The sequence below is a fragment of the Castor canadensis genome, chromosome 10, assembly GCF_047511655.1.
Source record: "Castor canadensis chromosome 10, mCasCan1.hap1v2, whole genome shotgun sequence".
In the NCBI taxonomy this organism is placed as follows: domain Eukaryota; kingdom Metazoa; phylum Chordata; class Mammalia; order Rodentia; family Castoridae; genus Castor; species Castor canadensis.
The window spans coordinates 86,398,771-86,423,929 of NC_133395.1; the positions used below are offsets into that span (position 1 = coordinate 86,398,771).

The window sequence follows — 25,159 nt, forward strand, 5'->3', positions numbered from 1 at the left end:
CTGCCAGGACGAGGGTCAAGTTTTCTCGGGGGAAAATTTCGCAGTGCTCTCGGGCGCTTGTTCTTCTGGGAATGTCCACTGCTGTGGCCAAGGCGGGGGACGCACAGCTCGGGCCAGGGCAAGCAGCCGCCCTCCTCCGTCGCCTCCTGGAGCCGTATCCTTGGGTGGGTGCGTGGCTCCCAGCGGAGGTCTCGGGGACCCTTCCGGCCCTCTTCGTCCGGAAAGCGCCACTGCCCCTCCAGCCCATCAGGAAAACGGCAGCCGCGCCCTTCGCCGACCCGCTCCGCCCTCCTCCACACACAGGGCCTGGGGCTGCGGGGCTGAATCGTGAGGCTTTCCAGCCCAGGACTTCACCTCTGGCCCCTTTCACACCCGGGATCTTGGGAAGAAGAAACAAAAATAAACACAGCAAAAGCCATCTCCTCCGACCCGGGGCCCCTCCACATCCCTTCCGATCCCGGGTTCCTGCCGGCCTCCCCGGGCGTTTCTCCCAGGCAGGCCTTCGCGGCCACTACACGGGGCTGAGCACTCGAGTCCTCAGGCATCACGGGGCCGGCGTCCACGCCAAGCACGCACGACTCCCGGTTCTCGTCTGCTCCTGGGTGCCCTGGGCCTCTTCCCTGTGCCGCTGCTGGGTCTTGTGCCCCTGCTTGGCCTCCTTCAGACCCGGCCCCGTGCTACGCGGCCACGTGCTACAGGATCGTGCCAGCAGAACTGGCCCTGGCTGAGCCCCGTACCCACCCTCCTGCCATCCCTGGCCCTGCTAGCAAATGGCAGAGATCCTCTGGCCTCCGAGCCCAGACAAAAATCCTGATGCAGTTGGCCGAGGGGCCGCAAACCAAGGCTTCGCTTGTTCCCGCTCAGGCCCCAGCCATACCCTCTTGTCCTTCGGCTGCTCGTGTGTGGGGTGGGGGAGAGGAGGGTGCGTCCCCGTGCGTGCGTGCGTGGTCTGGGTGTCTCTGCGTGGTGTGTGTGTGTGTGTGTGTGTGTGTGTGTGTGTGTGTGTTAGATGCCGTGCCTGGTGTAGGTGGGGAAGAGCAAGCCCTCACGCACAGAGCCGCATCACACACTGGGGCCGGGCCGAGGGGGTCAATCTGCTCGGCCTGATTGCGTTGGGCATACATTGCAGAAGGTGGGTTTTCCAAGGCGGAGCAGAGGGTCCCGGCACCTGAGGTTGTCCACGGGGAGAATGTCTGTTCCACGGGGGCAAGCGGTCCCTTCCGTCGTGCCCAAGCCCATGTGACCCCGAAGGCCAGGTGGCCCCGGTCCTTGAGCTGACTGAGGAGTGCTTTGAGACCCGGAGGGTGGCACAGGCGACTGGGCGCCAGCGGCGGCCCTCCCTCCCTTTGAGCGGGACGGGAAGCTGCCGCTGGCATCCCGAGCTCTGGCGGCCTGCGCCCTCTGTCCCTGTGACCGCAGGCTCTGCCATGGGAGGCGGGATCCCACGTAGAGGTCGCGCGCTGGCTGCCCTGTCTTGGGTTGAGCGACGGAGCGCGACGTGGAGCAGCACCCGACTGAGGCTCCCTGCTTCTCTGTCCCCTGGCGTCTTGCCCTGGACCCAGTGCACCACCTTGTGGCGAGCCCAGGTGTGGCGCGTCCCGCTGTGGGGCCCGCTGGGGTGCAGGACCCACATTCTCATGGCTTCCGCACGTCCCTCCCCGCCCGCCTGGAGGGCAGTTGGGGAGCGGTCCCCAACGTGGCCTGGGACCAACCTCGCTGGTGACCCGTGTCGCGGGCGCGCGCCCCAGGAGAGTGTGGGGAGGGGAGAGGATTCGGGGACGTAGCTGTGAGGATTCGGTGTGCGTGGGTCTGGCGGGTGGCCCGGACGGGGTCGGGGTCGTGGTCACGGTGGGTCGTTGTGGTGGTGGTGGTGGTGGTGGTGCTGGGGGTGGTGGTGGTGGTGGGGGGGGTGGTGGCGAAGTCCCCGAAGACAAAAGGAGCAGCGAGGGAGGGAGGAGCAAAAGCCTACAGCACCCGGTATTCCCAGGCGGTCCCACATCCAAGTACTAACCAGGCCCGACCCTGCTTAGCTTCCGAGATCAGACGAGATCGGGCGCGTTCAGGGTGGTATGGCCGTAGACGCTAGCCGGCGCCTCCGGGAGCCCCAAGAGCCTGCCGAGGGCCCCGGCGTGCGTCTCCACGCTGCTCTCCTGGCACGGCTGGGAGTCCGGGTGGGGGCTGGCAGCCCGGGGCCAGCGGCCAGAGGCCCCGCGCGCCTGCTCGGGCAGCCGGTCTCGCCCAGGTGGCCGCTGGGTGGCTTTCTTCCCGAGGTGTCCTGCTGCCAGGACGAGGGTCAAGTTTTCTCGGGGGAAAATTTCGCAGTGCTCTCGGGCGCTTGTTCTTCTGGGAATGTCCACTGCTGTGGCCAAGGCGGGGGACGCACAGCTCGGGCCAGGGCAAGCAGCCGCCCTCCTCCGTCGCTACAGGATCGTGCCAGCAGAACTGGCCCTGGCTGAGCCCCGTACCCACCCTCCTGCCATCCCTGGCCCTGCTAGCAAATGGCAGAGATCCTCTGGCCTCCGAGCCCAGACAAAAATCCTGATGCAGTTGGCCGAGGGGCCGCAAACCAAGGCTTCGCTTGTTCCCGCTCAGGCCCCAGCCATACCCTCTTGTCCTTCGGCTGCTCGTGTGTGGGGTGGGGGAGAGGAGGGTGCGTCCCCGTGCGTGCGTGCGTGGTCTGGGTGTCTCTGCGTGGTGTGTGTGTGTGTGTGTGTGTGTGTGTTAGATGCCGTGCCTGGTGTAGGTGGGGAAGAGCAAGCCCTCACGCACAGAGCCCCATCACACACTGGGGCCGGGCCGAGGGGGTCAATCTGCTCGGCCTGATTGCGTTGGGCATACATTGCAGAAGGTGGGTTTTCCAAGGCGGAGCAGAGGGTCCCGGCACCTGAGGTTGTCCACGGGGAGAATGTCTGTTCCACGGGGGCAAGCGGTCCCTTCCGTCGTGCCCAAGCCCATGTGACCCCGAAGGCCAGGTGGCCCCGGTCCTTGAGCTGACTGAGGAGTGCTTTGAGACCCGGAGGGTGGCACAGGCGACTGGGCGCCAGCGGCGGCCCTCCCTCCCTTTGAGCGGGACGGGGAGCTGCCGCTGGCATCCGGAGCTCTGGCGGCCTGCGCCCTCTGTCCCTGTGACCGCAGGCTCTGCCGTGGGAGGCGGGATCCCACGTAGAGGTCGCGCGCTGGCTGCCCTGTCTTGGGTTGAGCGACGGAGCGCGACGTGGAGCAGCACCCGACTGAGGCTCCCTGCTTCTCTGTCCCCTGGCGTCTTGCCCTGGATCCAGTGCACCACCTTGTGGCGAGCCCAGGTGTGGCGCGTCCCGCTGTGGGGCCCGCTGGGGTGCAGGACCCACTTTCTCATGGCTTCCGCACGTCCCTCCCCGCCCGCCTGGAGGGCAGTTGGGGAGCGGTCCCCAACGTGGCCTGGGACCAACCTCGCTGGTGACCCGTGTCGTGGGCGCACGCCCCAGGAGAGTGTGGGGAGGGGAGAGGATTCGGGGACGTAGCTGTGAGGATTCGGTGTGCGTGAGTCTGGCGGGTGGCCCGGATGGGGTCGGGGTCGTGGTCACGGTGGGTCGTTGTGGTGGTGGTGGTGGTGGTGCTGGGGGTGGTGGTGGTGGTGGGGGGGTGGTGGCGAAGTCCCCGAAGACAAAAGGAGCAGCGAGGGAGGGAGGAGCAAAAGCCTACAGCACCCGGTATTCCCAGGCGGTCTCCCATCCAAGTACTAACCAGGCCCGACCCTGCTTAGCTTCCGAGATCAGACGAGATCGGGCGCGTTCAGGGTGGTATGGCCGTAGACGTTAGCCGCCGCCTCCGGGAGCCCCAAGAGCCTGCCGAGGGCCCCGGCGTGCGTCTCCACGCTGCTCTCCTGGCACGGCTGGGAGTCCGGGTGGGGGCTGGCAGCCCGGGGCCAGCGGCCAGAGGCCCCGCGCGCCTGCTCGGGCAGCCGGTCTCGCCCAGGTGGCCGCTGGGTGGCTTTCTTCCCGAGGTGTCCTGCTGCCTGGACGAGGGTCAAGTTTTCTCGGGGGAAAATTTCTCAGTGCTCTCGGGCGCTTGTTCTTCTGGGAATGTCCACTGCTGTGGCCAAGGCGGGGGACGCACAGCTCGGGCCAGGGCAAGCAGCCGCCCTCCTCCGTCGCCTCCTGGAGCCGTATCCTTGGGTGGGTGCGTGGCTCCCAGCGGAGGTCTCGGGGACCCTTCCGGCCCTCTTCGTCCGGAAAGCGCCACTGCCCCTCCAGCCCATCAGGAAAACGGCAGCCGCGCCCTTCGCCGACCCGCTCCGCCCTCCTCCACACTCAGGGCCTGGGGCTGCGGGGCTGAATCGTGAGGCTTTCCAGCCCAGGACTTCACCTCTGGCCCCTTTCACACCCGGAATCTTGGGAAGAAGAAACAAAACCAAACACAGCCAAAGCCATCTCCTCCGACCCGGGGCCCCTCCACATCCCTTCCGATCCCGGGTTCCTGCCGGCCTCCTGGGGCGTTTCTCCAAGGCAGGCCTTCGCGGCCACTACACGGGGCTGAGCACTCGAGTCCTCGGGCGTCACGGGGCCCGCGGCCACGCCAAGCACGCACGACTCCCGGGTCTCGTCTGCTCCTGGGTGCCCTGGGCCTCTTCCCTGTGCCGCTGCTGGGTCTTGTGCCCCTGCTTGGCCTCCTTCAGACCCGGCCCCGTGCTACGCGGCCACGTGCTACAGGATCGTGCCAGCAGAACTGGCCCTGGCTGAGCCCCGTACCCACCCTCCTGCCATCCCTGGCCCTGCTAGCAAATGGCAGAGATCCTCTGGCCTCCGAGCCCAGACAAAAATCCTGATGCAGTTGGCCGAGGGGCCGCAAACCAAGGCTTCGCTTGTTCCCGCTCAGGCCCCAGCCATACCCTCTTGTCCTTCGGCTGCTCGTGTGTGGGGTGGGGGAGAGGAGGGTGCGTCCCCGTGCGTGCATGCGTGGTCTGGGTGTCTCTGTGTGGTGTGTGTGTGTGTGTGTGTGTGTGTGTGTGTGTGTGTGTGTTAGATGCCATGCCTGGTGTAGGTGGGGAAGAGCAAGCCCTCACGCACAGAGCCCCATCACACACTGGGGCCGGGCCGAGGGGGTCAATCTGCTCGGCCTGATTGCGTTGGGCATACATTGCAGAAGGTGGGTTTTCCAAGGCGGAGCAGAGGGTCCCGGCACCTGAGGTTGTCCACGGGGAGAATGTCTGTTCCACGGGGGCAAGCGGTCCCTTCCGTCGTGCCCAAGCCCATGTGACCCCGAAGGCCAGGTGGCCCCGGTCCTTGAGCTGACTGAGGAGTGCTTTGAGACCCGGAGGGTGGCACAGGCGACTGGGCGCCAGCGGCGGCCCTCCCTCCCTTTGAGCGGGACGGGAAGCTGCCGCTGGCATCCGGAGCTCTGGCGGCCTGCGCCCTCTGTCCCTGTGACCGCAGGCTCTGCCGTGGGAGGCGGGATCCCACGTAGAGGTCGCGCGCTGGCTGCCCTGTCTTGGGTTGAGCGACGGAGCGCGACGTGGAGCAGCACCCGACTGAGGCTCCCTGCTTCTCTGTCCCCTGGCGTCTTGCCCTGGACCCAGTGCACCACCTTGTGGCGAGCCCAGGTGTGGCGCGTCCCGCTGTGGGGCCCGCTGGGGTGCAGTACCCACTTTCTCATGGCTTCCGCACGTCCCTCCCCGCCCGCCTGGAGGGCAGTTGGGGAGCGGTCCCCAACGTGGCCTGGGACCAAACTCGCTGGTGACCCGTGTCGTGGGCGCGTGCCCCAGGAGAGTGTGGGGAGGGGAGAGGATTCGGGGACGTAGCTGTGAGGATTCGGTGTGCGTGGGTCTGGCGGGTGGCCCGGACGGGGTCGGGGTCGTGGTCACGGTGGGTCGTTGTGGTGGTGGTGGTGGTGGTGCTGGGGGTGGTGGTGGTGGGGGGGGTGGTGGCGAAGTCCCCGAAGACAAAAGGAGCAGCGAGGGAGGGAGGAGCAAAAGCCTACAGCACCCGGTATTCCCAGGCGGTCTCCCATCCAAGTACTAACCAGGCCCGACCCTGCTTAGCTTCCGAGATCAGACGAGATCGGGCGCGTTCAGGGTGGTATGGCCGTAGACGCTAGCCGCCGCCTCCGGGAGCCCCAAGAGCCTGCCGAGGGCCCCGGCGTGCGTCTCCACGCTGCTCTCCTGGCACGGCTGGGAGTCCGGGTGGGGGCTGGCAGCCCGGGGCCAGCGGCCAGAGGCCCCGCGCGCCTGCTCGGGCAGCCGGTCTCGCCCAGGTGGCCGCTGGGTGGCTTTCTTCCCGAGGTGTCCTGCTGCCAGGACGAGGGTCAAGTTTTCTCGGGGGAAAATTTCGCAGTGCTCTCGGGCGCTTGTTCTTCTGGGAATGTCCACTGCTGTGGCCAAGGCGGGGGACGCACAGCTCGGGCCAGGGCAAGCAGCCGCCCTCCTCCGTCGCCTCCTGGAGCCGTATCCTTGGGTGGGTGCGTGGCTCCCAGCGGAGGTCTCGGGGACCCTTCCGGCCCTCTTCGTCCGGAAAGCGCCACTGCCCCTCCAGCCCATCAGGAAAACGGCAGCCGCGCCCTTCGCCGACCCGCTCCGCCCTCCTCCACACTCAGGGCCTGGGGCTGCGGGGCTGAATCGTGAGGCTTTCCAGCCCAGGACTTCACCTCTGGCCCCTTTCACACCCGGGATCTTGGGAAGAAGAAACAAAACCAAACACAGCCAAAGCCATCTCCTCCGACCCGGGGCCCCTCCACATCCCTTCCGATCCCGGGTTCCTGCCGGCCTCCCGGGGCATTTCTCCCAGGCAGGCCTTCGCGGCCACTACACGGGGCTGAGCACTCGAGTCCTCGGGCGTCACGGGGCCCGCGGCCACGCCAAGCACGCACGACTCCCGGGTCTCGTCTGCTCCTGGGTGCCCTGGGCCTCTTCCCTGTGCCGCTGCTGGGTCTTGTGCCCCTGCTTGGCCTCCTTCAGACCCGACCCCGTGCTACGCGGCCACGTGCTACAGGATCGTGCCAGCAGAACTGGCCCTGGCTGAGCCCCGTACCCACCCTCCTGCCATCCCTGGCCCTGCTAGCAAATGGCAGAGATCCTCTGGCCTCCGAGCCCAGACAAAAATCCTGATGCAGTTGGCCGAGGGGCCGCAAACCAAGGCTTCGCTTGTTCCCGCTCAGGCCCCAGCCATACCCTCTTGTCCTTCGGCTGCTCGTGTGTGGGGTGGGGGAGAGGAGGGTGCGTCCCCGTGCGTGCGTGCGTGGTCTGGGTGTCTCTGCGTGGTGTGTGTGTGTGTGTGTGCGTGTGTGTGTGTGTGTGTGTGTTAGATGCCGTGCCTGGTGTAGGTGGGGAAGAGCAAGCCCTCACGCACAGAGCCCCATCACACACTGGGGCCGGGCCGAGGGGGTCAATCTGCTCGGCCTGATTGCGTTGGGCATACATTGCAGAAGGTGGGTTTTCCAAGGCGGAGCAGAGGGTCCCGGCACCTGAGGTTGTCCACGGGGAGAATGTCTGTTCCACGGGGGCAAGCGGTCCCTTCCGTCGTGCCCAAGCCCATGTGACCCCGAAGGCCAGGTGGCCCCGGTCCTTGAGCTGACTGAGGAGTGCTTTGAGACCCGGAGGGTGGCACAGGCGACTGGGCGCCAGCGGCGGGCCTCCCTCCCTTTGAGCGGGACGGGGAGCTGCCGCTGGCATCCGGAGCTCTGGCGGCCTGCGCCCTCTGTCCCTGTGACCGCAGGCTCTGCCGTGGGAGGCGGGATCCCACGTAGAGGTCGCGCGCTGGCTGCCCTGTCTTGGGTTGAGCGACGGAGCGCGACGTGGAGCACCACCCGACTGAGGCTCCCTGCTTCTCTGTCCCCTGGCGTCTTGCCCTGGACCCAGTGCACCACCTTGTGGCGAGCCCAGGTGTGGCGCGTCCCGCTGTGGGGCCCGCTGGGGTGCAGGACCCACTTTCTCATGGCTTCCGCACGTCCCTCCCCGCCCGCCTGGAGGGCAGTTGGGGAGCGGTCCCCAACGTGGCCTGGGACCAACCTCGCTGGTGACCCGTGTCGTGGGCGCGCGCCCCAGGAGAGTGTGGGGAGGGGAGAGGATTCGGGGACGTAGCTGTGAGGATTCGGTGTGCGTGGGTCTGGCGGGTGGCCCGGTCGGGGTCGGGGTCGTGGTCACGGTGGGTCGTTGTGGTGGTGGTGGTGGTGGTGCTGGGGGTGGTGGTGGTGGTGGGGGGGTGGTGGCGAAGTCCCCGAAGACAAAAGGAGCAGCGAGGGAGGGAGGAGCAAAAGCCTACAGCACCCGGTATTCCCAGGCGGTCTCCCATCCAAGTACTAACCAGGCCCGACCCTGCTTAGCTTCCGAGATCAGACGAGATCGGGCGCGTTCAGGGTGGTATGGCCGTAGACGTTAGCCGCCGCCTCCGGGAGCCCCAAGAGCCTGCCGAGGGCCCCGGCGTGCGTCTCCACGCTGCTCTCCTGGCACGGCTGGGAGTCCGGGTGGGGGCTGGCAGCCCGGGGCCAGCGGCCAGAGGCCCCGCGCGCCTGCTCGGGCAGCCGGTCTCGCCCAGGTGGCCGCTGGGTGGCTTTCTTCCCGAGGTGTCCTGCTGCCTGGACGAGGGTCAAGTTTTCTCGGGGGAAAATTTCTCAGTGCTCTCGGGCGCTTGTTCTTCTGGGAATGTCCACTGCTGTGGCCAAGGCGGGGGACGCACAGCTCGGGCCAGGGCAAGCAGCCGCCCTCCTCCGTCGCCTCCTGGAGCCGTATCCTTGGGTGGGTGCGTGGCTCCCAGCGGAGGTCTCGGGGACCCTTCCGGCCCTCTTCGTCCGGAAAGCGCCACTGCCCCTCCAGCCCATCAGGAAAACGGCAGCCGCGCCCTTCGCCGACCCGCTCCGCCCTCCTCCACACTCAGGGCCTGGGGCTGCGGGGCTGAATCGTGAGGCTTTCCAGCCCAGGACTTCACCTCTGGCCCCTTTCACACCCGGGATCTTGGGAAGAAGAAACAAAACCAAACACAGCCAAAGCCATCTCCTCCGACCCGGGGCCCCTCCACATCCCTTCCGATCCCGGGTTCCTGCCGGCCTCCCGGGGCGTTTCTCCCAGGCAGGCCTTCGCGGCCACTACACGGGGCTGAGCACTCGAGTCCTCGGGCGTCACGGGGCCCGCGGCCACGCCAAGCACGCACGACTCCCGGGTCTCGTCTGCTCCTGGGTGCCCTGGGCCTCTTCCCTGTGCCGCTGCTGGGTCTTGTGCCCCTGCTTGGCCTCCTTCAGACCCGGCCCCGTGCTACGCGGCCACGTGCTACAGGATCGTGCCAGCAGAACTGGCCCTGGCTGAGCCCCGTACCCACCCTCCTGCCATCCCTGGCCCTGCTAGCAAATGGCAGAGATCCTCTGGCCTCCGAGCCCAGACAAAAATCCTGATGCAGTTGGCCGAGGGGCCGCAAACCAAGGCTTCGCTTGTTCCCGCTCAGGCCCCAGCCATACCCTCTTGTCCTTCGGCTGCTCGTGTGTGGTGTGGGGGAGAGGAGGGTGCGTCCCCGTGCGTGCGTGCGTGGTCTGGGTGTCTCTGCGTGGTGTGTGTGTGTGTGTGTGTGTGTGTTAGATGCCGTGCCTGGTGTAGGTGGGGAAGAGCAAGCCCTCACGCACAGAGCCCCATCACACACTGGGGCCGGGCCGAGGGGGTCAATCTGCTCGGCCTGATTGCGTTGGGCATACATTGCAGAAGGTGGGTTTTCCAAGGCGGAGCAGAGGGTCCCGGCACCTGAGGTTGTCCACGGGGAGAATGTCTGTTCCACGGGGGCAAGCGTTCCCTTCCGTCGTGCCCAAGCCCATGTGACCCCGAAGGCCAGGTGGCTCCGGTCCTTGAGCTGACTGAGGAGTGCTTTGAGACCCGGAGGGTGGCACAGGCGACTGGGCGCCAGCGGCGGCCCTCCCTCCCTTTGAGCGGGACGGGGAGCTGCCGCTGGCATCCGGAGCTCTGGCGGCCTGCGCCCTCTGTCCCTGTGACCGCAGGCTCTGCCGTGGGAGGCGGGATCCCACGTAGAGGTCGCGCGCTGGCTGCCCTGTCTTGGGTTGAGCGACGGAGCGCGACGTGGAGCAGCACCCGACTGAGGCTCCCTGCTTCTCGGTCCCCTGGCGTCTTGCCCTGGACCCAGTGCACCACCTTGTGGCGAGCCCAGGTGTGGCGCTTCCCGCTGTGGGGACCGCTGGGGTGCAGGACCCACTTTCTCATGGCTTCCGCACGTCCCTCCCCGCCCGCCTGGAGGGAAGTTGGGGAGCGGTCCCCAACGTGGCCTGGGACCAACCTCGCTGGTGACCCGTGTCGCGGGCGCGTGCCCCAGGAGAGTGTCGGGAGGGGAGAGGATTCGGGGACGTAGCTGTGAGGATTCGGTGTGCGTGGGTCTGGCGGGTGGCCCGGACGGGGTCGGGGTCGTGGTCACGGTGGGTCGTTGTGGTGGTGGTGGTGGTGGTGCTGGGGTGGTGGTGGTGGTGGGGGGTGGTGGCGAAGTCCCCGAAGACAAAAGGAGCAGCGAGGGAGGGAGGAGCAAAAGCCTACAGCACCCGGTATTCCCAGGCGGTCCCCCATCCAAGTACTAACCAGGCCCGACCCTGCTTAGCTTCCGAGATCAGACGAGATCGGGCGCGTTCAGGGTGGTATGGCCGTAGACGCTAGCCGCCGCCTCCGGGAGCCCCAAGAGCCTGCCGAGGGCCCCGGCGTGCATCTCCACGCTGCTCTCTTTGCACGGCTGGGAGTCCGGGTGGGGGCTGGCAGCCCGGGGCCAGCGGCCAGAGGCCCCGCGCACCTGCTCGGGCAGCCGGTCTCGCCCAGGTGGCCGCTGGGTGGCTTTCTTCCCGAGGTGTCCTGCTGCCAGGACGAGGGTCAAGTTTTCTCGGGGGAAAATTTCTCAGTGCTCTCGGGCGCTTGTTCTTCTGGGAATGTCCACTGCTGTGGCCAAGGCGGGGGACGCACAGCTCGGGCCAGGGCAAGCAGCCGCCCTCCTCCGTCGCCTCCTGGAGCCGTATCCTTGGGTGGGTGCGTGGCTCCCAGCGGAGGTCTCGGGGACCCTTCCGGCCCTCTTCGTCCGGAAAGCGCCACTGCCCCTCCAGCCCATCAGGAAAACGGCAGCCGCGCCCTTCGCCGACCCGCTCCGCCCTCCTCCACACTCAGGGCCTGGGGCTGCGGGGCTGAATCGTGAGGCTTTCCAGCCCAGGACTTCACCTCTGGCCCCTTTCACACCCGGGATCTTGGGAAGAAGAAACAAAACCAAACACAGCCAAAGCCATCTCCTCCGACCCGGGGCCCCTCCACATCCCTTCCGATCCCGGGTTCCTGCCGGCCTCCCGGGGCGTTTCTCCCAGGCAGGCCTTCGCGGCCACTACACGGGGCTGAGCACTCGAGTCCTCGGGCGTCACGGGGCCCGCGGCCACGCCAAGCACGCACGACTCCCGGGTCTCGTCTGCTCCTGGGTGCCCTGGGCCTCTTCCCTGTGCCGCTGCTGGGTCTTGTGCCCCTGCTTGGCCTCCTTCAGACCCGGCCCCGTGCTACGCGGACACGTGCTACAGGATCGTGCCAGCAGAACTGGCCCTGTCTGAGCCCCGTACCAACCCTCCTGCCATCCCTGGCCCTGCTAGCAAATGGCAGAGATCCTCTGGCCTCCGAGCCCAGACAAAAATCCTGATGCAGTTGGCCGAGGGGCCGCAAACCAAGGCTTCGCTTGTTCCCGCTCAGGCCCCAGCCATACCCTCTTGTCCTTCGGCTGCTCGTGTGTGGGGTGGAGGAGAGGAGGGTGCGTCCCCGTGCGTGCGTGCGTGGTCTGGGTGTCTCTGCGTGGTGTGTGTGTGTGTGTGTGTGTGTGTGTGTGTGTGTGTGTGTTAGATGCCGTGCCTGGTGTAGGTGGGGAAGAGCAAGCCCTCACGCACAGAGCCCCATCACACACTGGGGCCGGGCCGAGGGGGTCAATCTGCTCGGCCTGATTGCGTTGGGCATACATTGCAGAAGGTGGGTTTTCCAAGGCGGAGCAGAGGGTCCCGGCACCTGAGGTTGTCCACGGGGAGAATGTCTGTTCCACGGGGGCAAGCGGTCCCTTCCGTCGTGCCCAAGCCCATGTGACCCCGAAGGCCAGGTGGCCCCGGTCGTTGAGCTGACTGAGGAGTGCTTTGAGACCCGGAGGGTGGCACAGGCGACTGGGCGCCAGCAGCGGCCCTCCCTCCCTTTGAGCGGGACGGGGAGCTGCCGCTGGCATCCGGAGCTCTGGCGGCCTGCGCCCTCTGTCCCTGTGACCGCAGGCTCTGCCGTGGGAGGCGGGATCCCACGTAGAGGTCGCGCGCTGGCTGCCCTGTCTTGGGTTGAGCGACAGAGTGCGACGTGGAGCAGCACCCGACTGAGGCTCCCTGCTTCTCTGTCCCCTGGCGTCTTGCCCTGGACCCAGTGCACCACCTTGTGGCGAGCCCAGGTGTGGCGCGTCCCGCTGTGCGGCCCGCTGGGGTGCAGGACCCACTTTCTCATGGCTTCCGCACGTCCCTCCCCGCCCGCCTGGAGGGCAGTTGGGGAGCGGTCCCCAACATGGCCTGGGACCAACCTCGCTGGTGACCCGTGTCGCGGGCGCGCGCCCCAGGAGAGTGTGGGGAGGGGAGAGGATTCGGGGACGTAGCTGTGAGGATTCGGTGTGCGTGGGTCTGGCGGGTGGCCCGGACGGGGTCGGGGTCGTGGTCACGGTGGGTTGTTGTGGTGGTGGTGGTGGTGGTGGTGCTGGGGGTGGTGGTGGTGGGGGGGGGTGGTGGCGAAGTCCCCGAAGACAAAAGGAGCAGCGAGGGAGGGAGGAGCAAAAGCCTACAGCACCCGGTATTCCCAGGCGGTCTCCCATCCAAGTACTAACCAGGCCCGACCCTCCTTAGCTTCCGAGATCAGACGAGATCGGGCGCGTTCAGGGTGGTATGGCCGTAGACGCTAGCCGCCGCCTCCGGGAGCCCCAAGAGCCTGCCGAGGGCCCCGGCGTGCGTCTCCACGCTGCTCTCCTGGCACGGCTGGGAGTCCGGGTGGTGGCTGGCAGCCCGGGGCCAGCGGCCAGAGGCCCCGCGCGCCTGCTCGGGCAGCCGGTCTCGCCCAGGTGGCCGCTGGGTGGCTTTCTTCCCGAGGTGTCCTGCTGCCAGGACGAGGGTCAAGTTTTCTCGGGGGAAAATTTCTCAGTGCTCTCGGGCGCTTGTTCTTCTGGGAATGTTCACTACTGTGGCCAAGGCGGTGGACGCACAGCTCGGGCCAGGGCAAGCAGCCGCCCTCCTCCGTCGCCTCCTGGAGCCGTAACCTTGGGTGGGTGCGTGGCTCCCAGCGGAGGTCTCGGGGACCCTTCCGGTCCTCTTCGTCCGGAAAGCGCCACTGCCCCTCCAGCCCATCAGGAAAACGGCAGCCGCGCCCTTCGCCGACCCGCTCCGCCCTCCTCCACACTCAGGGCCTGGGGCTGCGGGGCTGAATCCTGAGGCTTTCCAGCCCAGGACTTCACCTCTGGCCCCTTTCACACCCGGGATCTTGGGAAGAAGAAACAAAACCAAACACAGCCAAAGCCATCTCCTCCGACCCGGGGCCCCTCCACATCCCTTCCGATCCCGGGTTCCTGCCGGCCTCCCCGGGCGTTTCTCCCAGGCAGGCCTTCGCGGCCACTACACGGGGCTGAGCACTCGAGTCCTCGGGCGTCACGGGGCCCGCGGCCACGCCAAGCACGCACGACTCCCGGGTCTCGTCTGCTCCTGGTTGCCCTGGGCCTCTTCCCTGTGCCGCTGCTGGGTCTTGTGCCCCTGCTTGGCCTCCTTCAGACCCGGCCCCGTGCTACGCGGCCACGTGCTACAGGATCGTGCCAGCAGAACTGGCCCTGGCTGAGCCTCGTAGCCACCCTCCTGCAATCCCTGGCCCTGCTAGCAAATGGCAGAGATCCTCTGGCCTCCGAGCCCAGACAAAAATCCTGATGCAGTTAGCCGAGGGGCCGCAAACCAAGGCTTCGCTTGTTCCCGCTCAGGCCCCAGCCATACCCTCTTGTCCTTCGGCTGCTCGTGTGTGGGGTGGGGGAGAGGAGGGTGCGTCCCCGTGCGTGCGTGCGTGGTCTGGGTGTCTCTGCGTGGTGTGTGTGTGTGTGTGTGCGTGTGTGTGTGTGTGTGTGTGTTAGATGCCGTGCCTGGTGTAGGTGGGGAAGAGCAAGCCCTCACGCACAGAGCCCCATCACACACTGGGGCCGGGCCGAGGGGGTCAATCTGCTCGGCCTGATTGCGTTGGGCATACATTGCAGAAGGTGGGTTTTCCAAGGCGGAGCAGAGGGTCCCGGCACCTGAGGTTGTCCACGGGGAGAATGTCTGTTCCACGGGGGCAAGCGGTCCCTTCCGTCGTGCCCAAGCCCATGTGACCCCGAAGGCCAGGTGGCCCCGGTCCTTGAGCTGACTGAGGAGTGCTTTGAGACCCGGAGGGTGGCACAGGCGACTGGGCGCCAGCGGCGGCCCTCCCTCCCTTTGAGCGGGACGGGGAGCTGCCGCTGGCATCCGGAGCTCTGGTGGCCTGCGCCCTCTGTCCCTGTGACCGCAGGCTCTGCCGTGGGAGGCGGGATCCCACGTAGAGGTCGCGCGCTGGCTGCCCTGTCTTGGGTTGAGCGACGGAGCGCGACGTGGAGCAGCACCCGACTGAGGCTCCCTGATTCTCTGTCCCCTGGCGTCTTGCCCTGGACCCAGTGCACCACCTTGTGGCGAGCCCAGGTGTGGCGCGTCCCGCTGTGGGGCCCGCTGGGGTGCAGGACCCACTTTCTCATGGCTTCCGCACGTCCCTCCCCGCCCGCCTGGAGGGCAGTTGGGGAGCGGTCCCCAACGTGGCCTGGGACCAACCTCGCTGGTGACCCGTGTCGTGGGCGCGCGCCCCAGGAGAGTGTGGGGAGGGGAGAGGATTCGGGGACGTAGCTGTGAGGATTCGGTGTGCGTGGGTCTGGCGGGTGGCCCGGTCGGGGTCGGGGTCGTGGTCACGGTGGGTCGTTGTGGTGGTGGTGGTGGTGGTGCTGGGGGTGGTGGTGGTGGTGGGGGGGTGGTGGCGAAGTCCCCGAAGACAAAAGGAGCAGCGAGGGAGGGAGGAGCAAAAGCCTACAGCACCCGGTATTCCCAGGCGGTCTCCCATCCAAGTACTAACCAGGCCCGACCCTGCTTAGCTTCCGAGATCAGACGAGATCGGGCGCGTTCAGGGTGGTATGGCCGTAGACGTTAGCCGCCGCCTCCGGGAGCCCCAAGAGCCTGCCGAGGGCCCCGGCGTGCGTCTCCACGCTGCTCTCCTGGCACGGCTGGGAGTCCGGGTGGGGGCTGGCAGCCCGGGGCCAGCGGCCAGAGGCCCCGCGCGCCTGCTCGGGCAGCCGGTCTCGCCCAGGTGGCTGCTGGGTGGCTTTCTTCCCGAGGTGTCCTGCTGCCAGGACGAGGGTCAAGTTTTCTCGGGGGAAAATTTCTCAGTGCTCTCGGGCGCTTGTTCTTCTGGGAATGTCCACTGCTGTGGCCAAGGCGGGGGACGCACAGCTCGGGCCAGGGCAAGCAGGCGCCCTCCTCCGTCGCCTCCTGGAGCCGTATCCTTGGATGGGTGCGTGGCTCCCAGCGGAGGTCTCGGGGACCCTTCCGGTCCTCTTCGTCCGGAAAGCGCCACTGCCCCTCCAGCCCATCAGGAAAACGGCAGCCGCGCCCTTCGCCGACCCGCTCCGCCCTCCTCCACACTCAGGGCCTGGGGCTGCGGGGCTGAATCGTGAGGCTTTCCAGCCCAGGACTTCACCTCTGGCCCCTTTCCCACCCGGGATCTTGGGAAGAAGAAACAAAACCAAACACAGCCAAAGCCATCTCCTCCGACCCGGGGCCCCTCCACATCCCTTCCGATCCCGGGTTCCTGCCGGCCTCCCGGGGCGTTTCTCCCAGGCAGGCCTTCGCGGCCACTACACGGGGCTGAGCACTCGAGTCCTCGGGCGTCACGGGGCCCGCGGCCACGCCAAGCACGCACGACTCCCGGGTCTCGTCTGCTCCTGGGTGCCCTGGGCCTCTTCCCTGTGCCGCTGCTGGGTCTTGTGCCCCTGCTTGGCCTCCTTCAGACCCGGCCCCGTGCTACGCGGCCACGTGCTACAGGATCGTGCCAGCAGAACTGGCCCTGGCTGAGCCCCGTACACACCCTCCTGCCATCCCTGGCCCTGCTAGCAAATGGCAGAGATCCTCTGGCCTCCGAGCCCAGACAAAAATCCTGATGCAGTTGGCCGAGGGGCCGCAAACCAAGGCTTCACTTGTTCCCGCTCAGGCCCCAGCCATACCCTCTTGTCCTTCGGCTGCTCGTGTGTGGGGTGGGGGAGAGGAGGGTGCATCCCCGTGCGTGCGTGCGTGGTCTGGGTGTCTCTGCGTGGTGTGTGTGTGTGTGTGTGTGTGTTAGATGCCGTGCCTGGTGTAGGTGGGGAAGAGCAAGCCCTCACGCACAGAGCCCCATCACACACTGGGGCCGGGCGAGGGGGTCAATCTGCTCGGCCTGATTGCGTTGGGCATACATTGCAGAAGGTGGGTTTTCCAAGGCGGAGCAGAGGGTCCCGGCACCTGAGGTTGTCCACCGGGAGAATGTCTGTTCCACGGGGGCAAGCGGTCCCTTCCGTCGTGCCCAAGCCCATGTGACCCCGAAGGCCAGGTGGCCCCGGTCCTTGAGCTGACTGAGGAGTGCTTTGAGACCCGGAGGGTGGCACAGGCGACTGGGCGCCAGCGGCGGCCCTCCCTCCCTTTGAGCGGGACGGGGAGCTGCCGCTGGCATCCGGAGCTCTGGCGGCCTGCGCCCTCTGTCCCTGTGACCGCAGGCTCTGCCGTGGGAGGCGGGATCCCACGTAGAGGTCGCGCGCTGGCTGCCCTGTCTTGGGTTGAGCGACGGAGCGCGACGTGGAGCAGCACCCGACTGAGGCTCCCTGCTTCTCTGTCCCCTGGCGTCTTGCCCTGGACCCAGTGCACCACCTTGTGGCGAGCCCAGGTGTGGCGCGTCCCGCTGTGCTGCCCGCTGGGGTGCAGGACCCACTTTCTCATGGCTTCCGCACGTCCCTCCCCGCCCGCCTGGAGGGCAGTTGGGGAGCGGTCCCCAACGTGGCCTGGGACCAACCTCGCTGGTGACCCGTGTCGCGGGCGCGCGCCCCAGGAGAGTGTGGGGAGGGGAGAGGATTCGGGGACGTAGCTGTGAGGATTCGATGTGCGTGGGTCTGGCGGATGGCCCGGACGGGGTCGGGGTCGTGGTCACGGTGGGTCGTTGTGGTGGTGGTGGTGGTGGTGGTGCTGGGGGTGGTGGTGGTGGTGGGGGGGGTGGTGGCGAAGTCCCCGAAGACAAAAGGAGCAGCGAGGGAGGGAGGAGCAAAAGCCTACAGCACCCGGTACTCCCAGGCGGTCTCCCATCCAAGTACTAACCAGGCCCGACCCTGCTTAGCTTCCGAGATCAGACGAGATCGGGCGCGTTCAGGGTGGTATGGCCGTAGACGCTAGCCGCCGCCTCCGGGAGCCCCAAGAGCCTGCCGAGGGCCCCGGCGTGCGTCTCCACGCTGCTCTCCTGGCACGGCTGGGAGTCCGGGTGGGGGCTGGCAGCCCGGGGCCAGCGGCCAGAGGCCCCGCGTGCCTGCTCGGGCAGCCGGTCTCGCCCAGGTGGCCGCTGGGTGGCTTTCTTCCCGAGGTGTCCTGCTGCCAGGACGAGGGTCAAGTTTTCTCGGGGGAAAATTTCTCAGTGCTCTCGGGCGCTTGTTCTTCTGGGAATGTCCACTGCTGTGGCCAAGGCGGGGGACGCACAGCTCGGGCCAGGGCAAGCAGCCACCCTCCTCCGTCGCCTCCTGGAGCCGTATCCTTGGGTGGGTGCGTGGCTCCCAGCGGAGGTCTCGGGGACCCTTCCGGTCCTCTTCGTCCGGAAAGCGCCACTGCCCCTCCAGCCCATCAGGAAAACGGCAGCCGCGCCCTTCGCCGACCCGCTCCGCCCTCCTCCACACTCAGGGCCTGGGGCTGCGGGGCTGAATCGTGAGGCTTTCCAGCCCAGGACTTCACCTCTGGCCCCTTTCACACCCGGGATCTTGGGAAGAAGAAACAAAACCAAACACAGCCAAAGCCATCTCCTCCGACCCGGGGCCCCTCCACATCCCTTCCGATCCCGGGTTCCTGCCGGCCTCCCGGGGCGTTTCTCCCAGGCAGGCCTTCGCGGCCACTACACGGGGCTGAGCACTCGAGTCCTCGGGCGTCACGGGGCCCGCGGCCACGCCAAGCACGCACGACTCCCGGGTCTCGTCTGCTCCTGGGTGCCCTGGGCCTCTTCCCTGTGCCGCTGCTGGGTCTTGTGCCCCTGCTTGGCCTCCTTCAGACCCGGCCCCGTGCTACGTGGCCACGTGCTACAGGATCGTGCCAGCAGAACTGGCCCTGGCTGAGCCCCGTACCCACTCTCCTGCCATCCCTGGCCCTGCTAGCAAATGGCAGAGATCCTCTGGCCTCCGAGCCCAGACAAAAATCCTGATGCAGTTGGCCGAGGGGCCGCAAACCAAGGCTTCGCTTGTTCCCGCTCAGGCCCCAGCCATACCCTCTTGTCCTTCGGCTGCTCGTGTGTGGGGTGGGGGAGAGGAGGGTGCATCCCCGTGCGTGCGTGCGTGGTCTGGGTGTCTCTGCCTGGTGTGTGTGTGTGTGTGTGTGTGTGTTAGATGCCGTGCCTGGTGTAGGTGGGGAAGAGCAAGCCCTCACGCACAGAGCCCCATCACACACTGGGGCCGGGCGATTGGGTCAATCTGCTCGGCCTGATTGCGTTGGGCATACATTGCAGAAGGTGGGTTTTCCAAGGCGGAGCAGAGGGTCCCGGCACCTGAGGTTGTCCACGGGGAGAATGTCTGTTCCACGGGGGCAAGCGGTCCCTTCCGTCGTGCCCAAGCCCATGTGACCCCGAAGGCCAGGTGGCCCCGGTCCTTGAGCTGACTGAGGAGTGCTTTGAGACCCGGAGGGTGGCACAGGCGACTGGGCGCCAGCGGCGGCCCTCCCTCCCTTTGAGCGGGACGGGGAGCTGCCGCTGGCATCCGGAGCTCTGGCGGCCTGCGCCCTCTGTCCCTGTGACCGCAGGCTCTGCCGTGGGAGGCGGGATCCCACGTAGAGGTCGCGCGCTGGCTGCCCTGTCTTGGGTTGAGCGACGGAGCGCGACGTGGAGCAGCACCCGACTGAGGCTCCCTGCTTCTCTGTCCCCTGGCGTCTTGCCCTGGACCCAGTGCACCACCTTGTGGCGAGCCCAGGTGTGGCGCGTCCCGCTGTGGGGCCCGCTGGGGTGCAGGACCCACTTTCTCATGGCTTCCGCACGTCCCTCCCCGCCCGCCTGGAGGGCAGTTGGGGAGCGGTCCCCAACGTGGCCTGGGACCAACCTCGCTGGTGACCCGTGTCGCGGGCGCGCGCCCCAGGAGAGTGTGGGGAGGGGAGAGGATTCGGGGACGTAGCTGTGAGGATTCGGTGTGCGTGGGTCTGGCGGGTGGCCCGGACGGTGTCGGGGTCGTGGTCACGGTGGGTCGTTGTGGTGGTGGTGGTGGTGGTGCTGGGGGTGGTGGTGGTGGTGGGGGGGTGGTGGCGAAGTCCCCGAAGACAAAAGGAGCAGCGAGGGAGGGAGGAGCAAAAGCCTACAGCACCCGGTATTCCCAGGCGGTCTCCCATCCAAGTACTAACCAGGCCCGACCCTGCTTAGCTTCCGAGATCAGACGAGATCAGGCGCGTTCAGGGTGGTATGGCCGTAGACGCTAGCCGCCGCCTCCGGGAGCCCCAAGAGCCTGCCGAGGGCCCCGGCGTGCGTCTCCACGCTGCTCTCCTGGCACGGCTGGTAGTCCGGGTGGGGGCTGGCAGCCCGGGGCCAGCGGCCAGAGGCCCCGCGCGCCTGCTCGGGCAGCCGGTCTCGCCCAGGTGGCCGCTGGGTGGCTTTCTTCCCGAGGTGTCCTGCTGCCAGGACGAGGGTCAAGTTTTCTCGGGGGAAAATTTCTCAGTGCTCTCGGGCGCTTGTTCTTCTGGGAATGTCCACTGCTGTGGCCAAGGCGGGGGACGCACAGCTCGGGCCAGGGCAAGCAGCCGCCCTCCTCCGTCGCCTCCTGGAGCCGTATCCTTGGGTGGGTGCGTGGCTCCCAGCGGAGGTCTCGGGGACCCTTCCGGTCCTCTTCGTCCGGAAAGCGCCACTGCCCCTCCAGCCCATCAGGAAAACGGCAGCCGCGCCCTTCGCCGACCCGCTCCGCCCTCCTCCACACTCAGGGCCTGGGGCTGCGGGGCTGAATCGTGAGGCTTTCCAGCCCAGGACTTCACCTCTGGCCCCTTTCACACCCGGGATCTTGGGAAGAAGAAACAAAACCAAACACAGCCAAAGCCATCTCCTCCGACCCGGGGCCCCTCCACATCCCTTCCGATCCCGGGTTCCTGCCGGCCTCCCGGGGCGTTTCTCCCAGGCAGGCCTTCGCGGCCACTACACGGGGCTGAGCACTCGAGTCCTCGGGCGTCACGGGGCCCGCGGCCACGCCAAGCACGCACGACTCCCGGGTCTCGTCTGCTCCTGGGTGCCCTGGGCCTCTTCCCTGTGCCGCTGCTGGGTCTTTTGCCCCTGCTTGGCCTCCTTCAGACCCGGCCCCGTGCTACGCGGCCACGTGCTACAGGATCGTGCCAGCAGAACTGGCCCTGTCTGAGCCCCGTACCCACCCTCCTGCCATCCCTGGCCCTGCTAGCAAATGGCAGAGATCCTCTGGCCTCCGAGCCCAGACAAAAATCCTGATGCAGTTGGCCGAGGGGCCGCAAACCAAGGCTTCGCTTGTTCCCGCTCAGGCCCCAGCCATACCCTCTTGTCCTTCGGCTGCTCGTGTGTGGGGTGGGGGAGAGGAGGGTGCGTCCCCGTGCGTGCGTGCGTGGTCTGGGTGTCTCTGCGTGGTGTGTGTGTGTGTGTGTGTGTGTGTGTGTGTGTGTGTGTTAGATGCCGTGCCTGGTGTAGGTGGGGAAGAGCAAGCCCTCACGCACAGAGCCCCATCACACACTGGGGCCGGGCCGAGGGGGTCAATCTGCTCGGCCTGATTGCGTTGGGCATACATTGCAGAAGGTGGGTTTTCCAAGGCGGAGCAGAGGGTCCCGGCACCTGAGGTTGTCCACGGGGAGAATGTCTGTTCCACGGGGGCAAGCGGTCCCTTCCGTCGTGCCCAAGCCCATGTGACCCCGAAGGCCAGGTGGCCCCGGTCCTTGAGCTGACTGAGGAGGGCTTTGAGACCCGGAGGGTGGCACAGGCGACTGGGCGCCAGCGGCGGCCCTCCCTCCCTTTGAGCGGGACGGGGAGCTGCCGCTGGCATCCGGAGATCTGGCGGCCCGCGCCCTCTGTCCCTGTGACCGCAGGCTCTGCCGTGGGAAGCGGGATCCCACGTAGAGGTCGCGCGCTGGCTGCCCTTTCTTGGGTTGAGCGACCGAGCGCGACGTGGAGCAGCACCCGACTGAGGCTCCCTGCTTCTCTGTGCCCTGGCGTCTTGCCCTGGACCCAGTGCACCACCTTGTGGCGAGCCCAGGTGTGGCGCGTCCCGCTGTGGGGCCCGCTGGGGTGCAGGACCCACTTTCTCATGGCTTCCGCACGTCCCTCCCCGCCCGCCTGGAGGGCAGTTGGGGAGCGGTCCCCAACGTGGCCTGGGAACAACCTCGCTGGTGACCCGTGTCGCGGGCGTGCGCCCCAGGAGAGTGTAGGGAGGGGAGAGGATTCGGGGACGAAGCTGTGAGGATTCGGTGTGCGTGGTTCTGGCGGGTGGCCCGGACGGGGTCGGGGTCGTGGTCACGGTGGGTCGTTGTGGTTGTGGTGGTGGTTGTGGTGCTGGGGGTGGTGGTGGTGGGGGGGGGTGGTGGCGAAGTCCCCGAAGACAAAAGGAGCAGCGAGGGAGGGAGGAGCAAAAGCCTACAGCCCCCGGTATTCCCAGGCGGTCTCGCATCCAAGTACTAACCAGGCCCGACCCTGCTTAGCTTCCGAGATCAGACGAGATCGGGCGCGTTCAGGGTGGTATGGCCGTAGACGCTAGCCGCCGCCTCCGGGAGCCCCAAGAGCCTGCCGAGGGCCCCGGCGTGCGTCTCCACGCTGCTCTCCTGGCACGGCTGGGAGTCCGGGTGGGGGCTGGCAGCCCGGGGCCAGCGGCCAGAGGCCCCGCGCGCCTGCTCGGGCAGCCGGTCTCGCCCAGGTGGCCGCTGGGTGGCTTTCTTCCCGAGGTGTCCTGCTGCCAGGACGAGGGTCAAGTTTTCTCGGGGGAAAATTTCTCAGTGCCCTCGGGCGCTTGTTCTTCTGGGAATGTTCACTGCTGTGGCCAAGGCGGGGGACACACAGCTCGGGCCAGGGCAAGCAGCCGCCCTCCTCCGTCGCCTCCTGGAGCCGTATCCTTGGGTGGGTGCGTGGCTCCCAGCGGAGGTCTCGGGGACCCTTCCGGTCCTCTTCGTCCGGAAAGCGCCACTGCCCCTCCAGCCCATCAGGAAAACGGCAGCCGCGCCCTTCGCCGACCCGCTCCGCCCTCCTCCACACTCAGGGCCTGGGGCTGCGGGGCTGAATCGTGAGGCTTTCCAGCCCAGGACTTCACCTCTGGCCCCTTTCACACCCGGGATCTTGGGAAGAAGAAACAAAACCAAACACAGCCAAAGCCATCTCCTCCGACCCGGGGCCCCTCCACATCCCTTCCGATCACGGGTTCCTGCCGGCCTCCCGGGGCGTTTCTCCCAGGCAGGCTTTCGCGGCCACTACACGGGGCTGAGCACTCGAGTCCTCGGGCATCACGGGGCCGGCGGCCACGCCAAGCACGCACGACTCCCGGTTCTCGTCTGCTCCTGGGTGCCCTGGGCCTCTTCCCTGTGCCGCTGCTGGGTCTTGTGCCCCTGCTTGGCCTCCTTCAGACCCGGCCCCATGCTACGCGGCCACGTGCTACAGGATCGTGCCAGCAGAACTGGCCCTGGCTGAGCCCCGTACCCACCCTCCTGCCATCCCTGGCCCTGCTAGCAAATGGCAGAGATCCTCTGGCCTCCGAGCCCAGACAAAAATCCTGATGCAGTTGGCCGAGGGGCCGCAAACCAAGGCTTCGCTTGTTCCCGCTCAGGCCCCAGCCATACCCTCTTGTCCTTCGGCTGCTCGTGTGTGGGGTGGGGGAGAGGAGGGTGCGTCCCCATGCGTGCGTGCGTGGTCTGGGTGTCTCTGCGTGGTGTTTGTGTCTGTGTGTGTGTGTGTGTGTGTGTTAGATGCCGTGCCTGGTGTAGGTGGGGAAGAGCAAGCCCTCACGCACAGAGCCCCATCACACACTGGGGCCGGGCCGAGGGGGTCAATCTGCTCGGCCTGATTGCGTTGGGCATACATTGCAGAAGGTGGGTTTTCCAAGGCGGAGCAGAGGTTCCCAGCACCTGAGGTTGTCCACAGGGAGAATGTCTGTTCCACGGGGGCAAGCGGTCCCTTCCGTCGTGCCCAAGCCCATGTGAACCCGAAGGCCAGGTGGCCCCGGTCCTTGAGCTGACTGAGGAGTGCTTTGAGACCCGGAGGGTGGCACAGGCGACTGGGCGCCAGCGGCGGCCCTCCCTCCCTTTGAGCGGGACGGGAAGCTGCCGCTGGCATCCCGAGCTCTGGCGGCCTGCGCCCTCTGTCCCTGTGACCGCAGGCTCTGCCGTGGGAGGCGGGATCCCACGTAGAGGTCGCGCGCTGGCTGCCCTGTCTTGGGTTGAGCGACGGAGCGCGACGTGGAGCAGCACCCGACTGAGGCTCCCTGCTTCTCTGTCCCCTGGCGTCTTGCCCTGGACCCAGTGCACCACCTTGTGGCGAGCCCAGGTGTGGCGCGTCCCGCTGTGGGGCCCCCTGGGGTGCAGGACCCACTTTCTCATGGCTTCCGCACGTACCTCCCCGCCCGCCTGGAGGGCAGTTGGGGAGCGGTCCCCAACGTGGCCTGGGACCAAACTCGCTGGTGACCCGTGTCGTGGGCGCGTGCCCCAGGAGAGTGTGGGGAGGGGAGAGGATTCGGGGACGTAGCTGTGAGGATTCGGTGTGCGTGGGTCTGGCGGGTGGCCCGGACGGGGTCGGGGTCGTGGTCACGGTGGGTCGTTGTGGTGGTGGTGGTGGTGGTGCTGGGGGTGGTGGTGGTGGAGGGGGTGGTGGCGAAGTCCCCGAAGACAAAAGGAGCAGCGAGGGAGGGAGGAGCAAAAGCCTACAGCACCCGGTATTCCCAGGCGGTCTCCCATCCAAGTACTAACCAGGCCCGACCCTGCTTAGCTTCCGAGATCAGACGAGATCGGGCGCGTTCAGGGTGGTATGGCCGTAGACGCTAGCCGCCGCCTCCGGGAGCCCCAAGAGCCTGCCGAGGGCCCCGGCGTGCGTCTCCACGCTGCTCTCCTGGCACGGCTGGGAGTCCGGGTGGGGGCTGGCAGCCCGGGGCCAGCGGCCAGAGGCCCCGCGCGCCTGCTCGGGCAGCCGGTCTCGCCCAGGTGGCCGCTGGGTGGCTTTCTTCCCGAGGTGTCCTGCTGCCAGGACGAGGGTCAAGTTTTCTCGGGGGAAAATTTCGCAGTGCTCTCGGGCGCTTGTTCTTCTGGGAATGTCCACTGCTGTGGCCAAGGCGGGGGACGCACAGCTCGGGCCAGGGCAAGCAGCCGCCCTCCTCCGTCGCCTCCTGGAGCCGTATCCTTGGGTGGGTGCGTGGCTCCCAGCGGAGGTCTCGGGGACCCTTCCGGCCCTCTTCGTCCGGAAAGCGCCACTGCCCCTCCAGCCCATCAGGAAAACGGCAGCCGCGCCCTTCGCCGACCCGCTCCGCCCTCCTCCACACACAGGGCCTGGGGCTGCGGGGCTGAATCGTGAGGCTTTCCAGCCCAGGACTTCACCTCTGGCCCCTTTCACACCCGGGATCTTGGGAAGAAGAAACAAAACCAAACACAGCCAAAGCCATCTCCTCCGACCCGGGGCCCCTCCACATCCCTTCCGATCCCGGGTTCCTGCCGGCCTCCCGGGGCGTTTCTCCCAGGCAGGCCTTCGCGGCCACTACACGGGGCTGAGCACTCGAGTCCTCGGGCGTCACGGGGCCCGCGGCCACGCCAAGCACGCACGACTCCCGGGTCTCGTCTGCTCCTGGGTGCCCTGGGCCTCTTCCCTGTGCCGCTGCTGGGTCTTGTGCCCCTGCTTGGCCTCCTTCAGACCCGACCCCGTGCTACGCGGCCACGTGCTACAGGATCGTGCCAGCAGAACTGGCCCTGGCTGAGCCCCGTACCCACCCTC

General features: G+C 67.4%; 11 non-coding genes across 11 annotated transcripts; all 11 read right to left on the reverse strand.

Moving 5' to 3' along the window:
• Nucleotides 1-1,962: 1,962 nt before the first annotated feature.
• LOC141412841 (5S ribosomal RNA) lies at nt 1,963-2,081 on the reverse strand. The gene has a single exon (XR_012437683.1). It is a non-coding gene; the product is annotated as a 5S ribosomal RNA (ribosomal RNA).
• A 1,593-nt stretch (nt 2,082-3,674) lies between these two features.
• On the reverse strand, nt 3,675-3,793 carry LOC141413021 (5S ribosomal RNA). Its single transcript, XR_012437863.1, has one exon. It is a non-coding gene; the product is annotated as a 5S ribosomal RNA (ribosomal RNA).
• Nucleotides 3,794-5,948: 2,155 nt separating this feature from the next.
• On the reverse strand, nt 5,949-6,067 carry LOC141413031 (5S ribosomal RNA). The gene has a single exon (XR_012437869.1). It is a non-coding gene; the product is annotated as a 5S ribosomal RNA (ribosomal RNA).
• Nucleotides 6,068-8,224: 2,157 nt separating this feature from the next.
• LOC141413032 (5S ribosomal RNA) lies at nt 8,225-8,343 on the reverse strand. The gene has a single exon (XR_012437870.1). It is a non-coding gene; the product is annotated as a 5S ribosomal RNA (ribosomal RNA).
• A 2,139-nt stretch (nt 8,344-10,482) lies between these two features.
• On the reverse strand, nt 10,483-10,601 carry LOC141412347 (5S ribosomal RNA). The gene has a single exon (XR_012437186.1). It is a non-coding gene; the product is annotated as a 5S ribosomal RNA (ribosomal RNA).
• Nucleotides 10,602-12,760: 2,159 nt separating this feature from the next.
• LOC141412756 (5S ribosomal RNA) lies at nt 12,761-12,879 on the reverse strand. Its single transcript, XR_012437598.1, has one exon. It is a non-coding gene; the product is annotated as a 5S ribosomal RNA (ribosomal RNA).
• A 2,157-nt stretch (nt 12,880-15,036) lies between these two features.
• Nucleotides 15,037-15,155, reverse strand: LOC141413033 (5S ribosomal RNA). The gene has a single exon (XR_012437871.1). It is a non-coding gene; the product is annotated as a 5S ribosomal RNA (ribosomal RNA).
• A 2,142-nt stretch (nt 15,156-17,297) lies between these two features.
• On the reverse strand, nt 17,298-17,416 carry LOC141412457 (5S ribosomal RNA). The gene has a single exon (XR_012437297.1). It is a non-coding gene; the product is annotated as a 5S ribosomal RNA (ribosomal RNA).
• Nucleotides 17,417-19,556: 2,140 nt separating this feature from the next.
• On the reverse strand, nt 19,557-19,675 carry LOC141412582 (5S ribosomal RNA). Its single transcript, XR_012437424.1, has one exon. It is a non-coding gene; the product is annotated as a 5S ribosomal RNA (ribosomal RNA).
• A 2,157-nt stretch (nt 19,676-21,832) lies between these two features.
• LOC141412982 (5S ribosomal RNA) lies at nt 21,833-21,951 on the reverse strand. The gene has a single exon (XR_012437824.1). It is a non-coding gene; the product is annotated as a 5S ribosomal RNA (ribosomal RNA).
• A 2,147-nt stretch (nt 21,952-24,098) lies between these two features.
• Nucleotides 24,099-24,217, reverse strand: LOC141413034 (5S ribosomal RNA). Its single transcript, XR_012437872.1, has one exon. It is a non-coding gene; the product is annotated as a 5S ribosomal RNA (ribosomal RNA).
• Between the last annotated feature and the right edge of the window lie 942 nt (nt 24,218-25,159).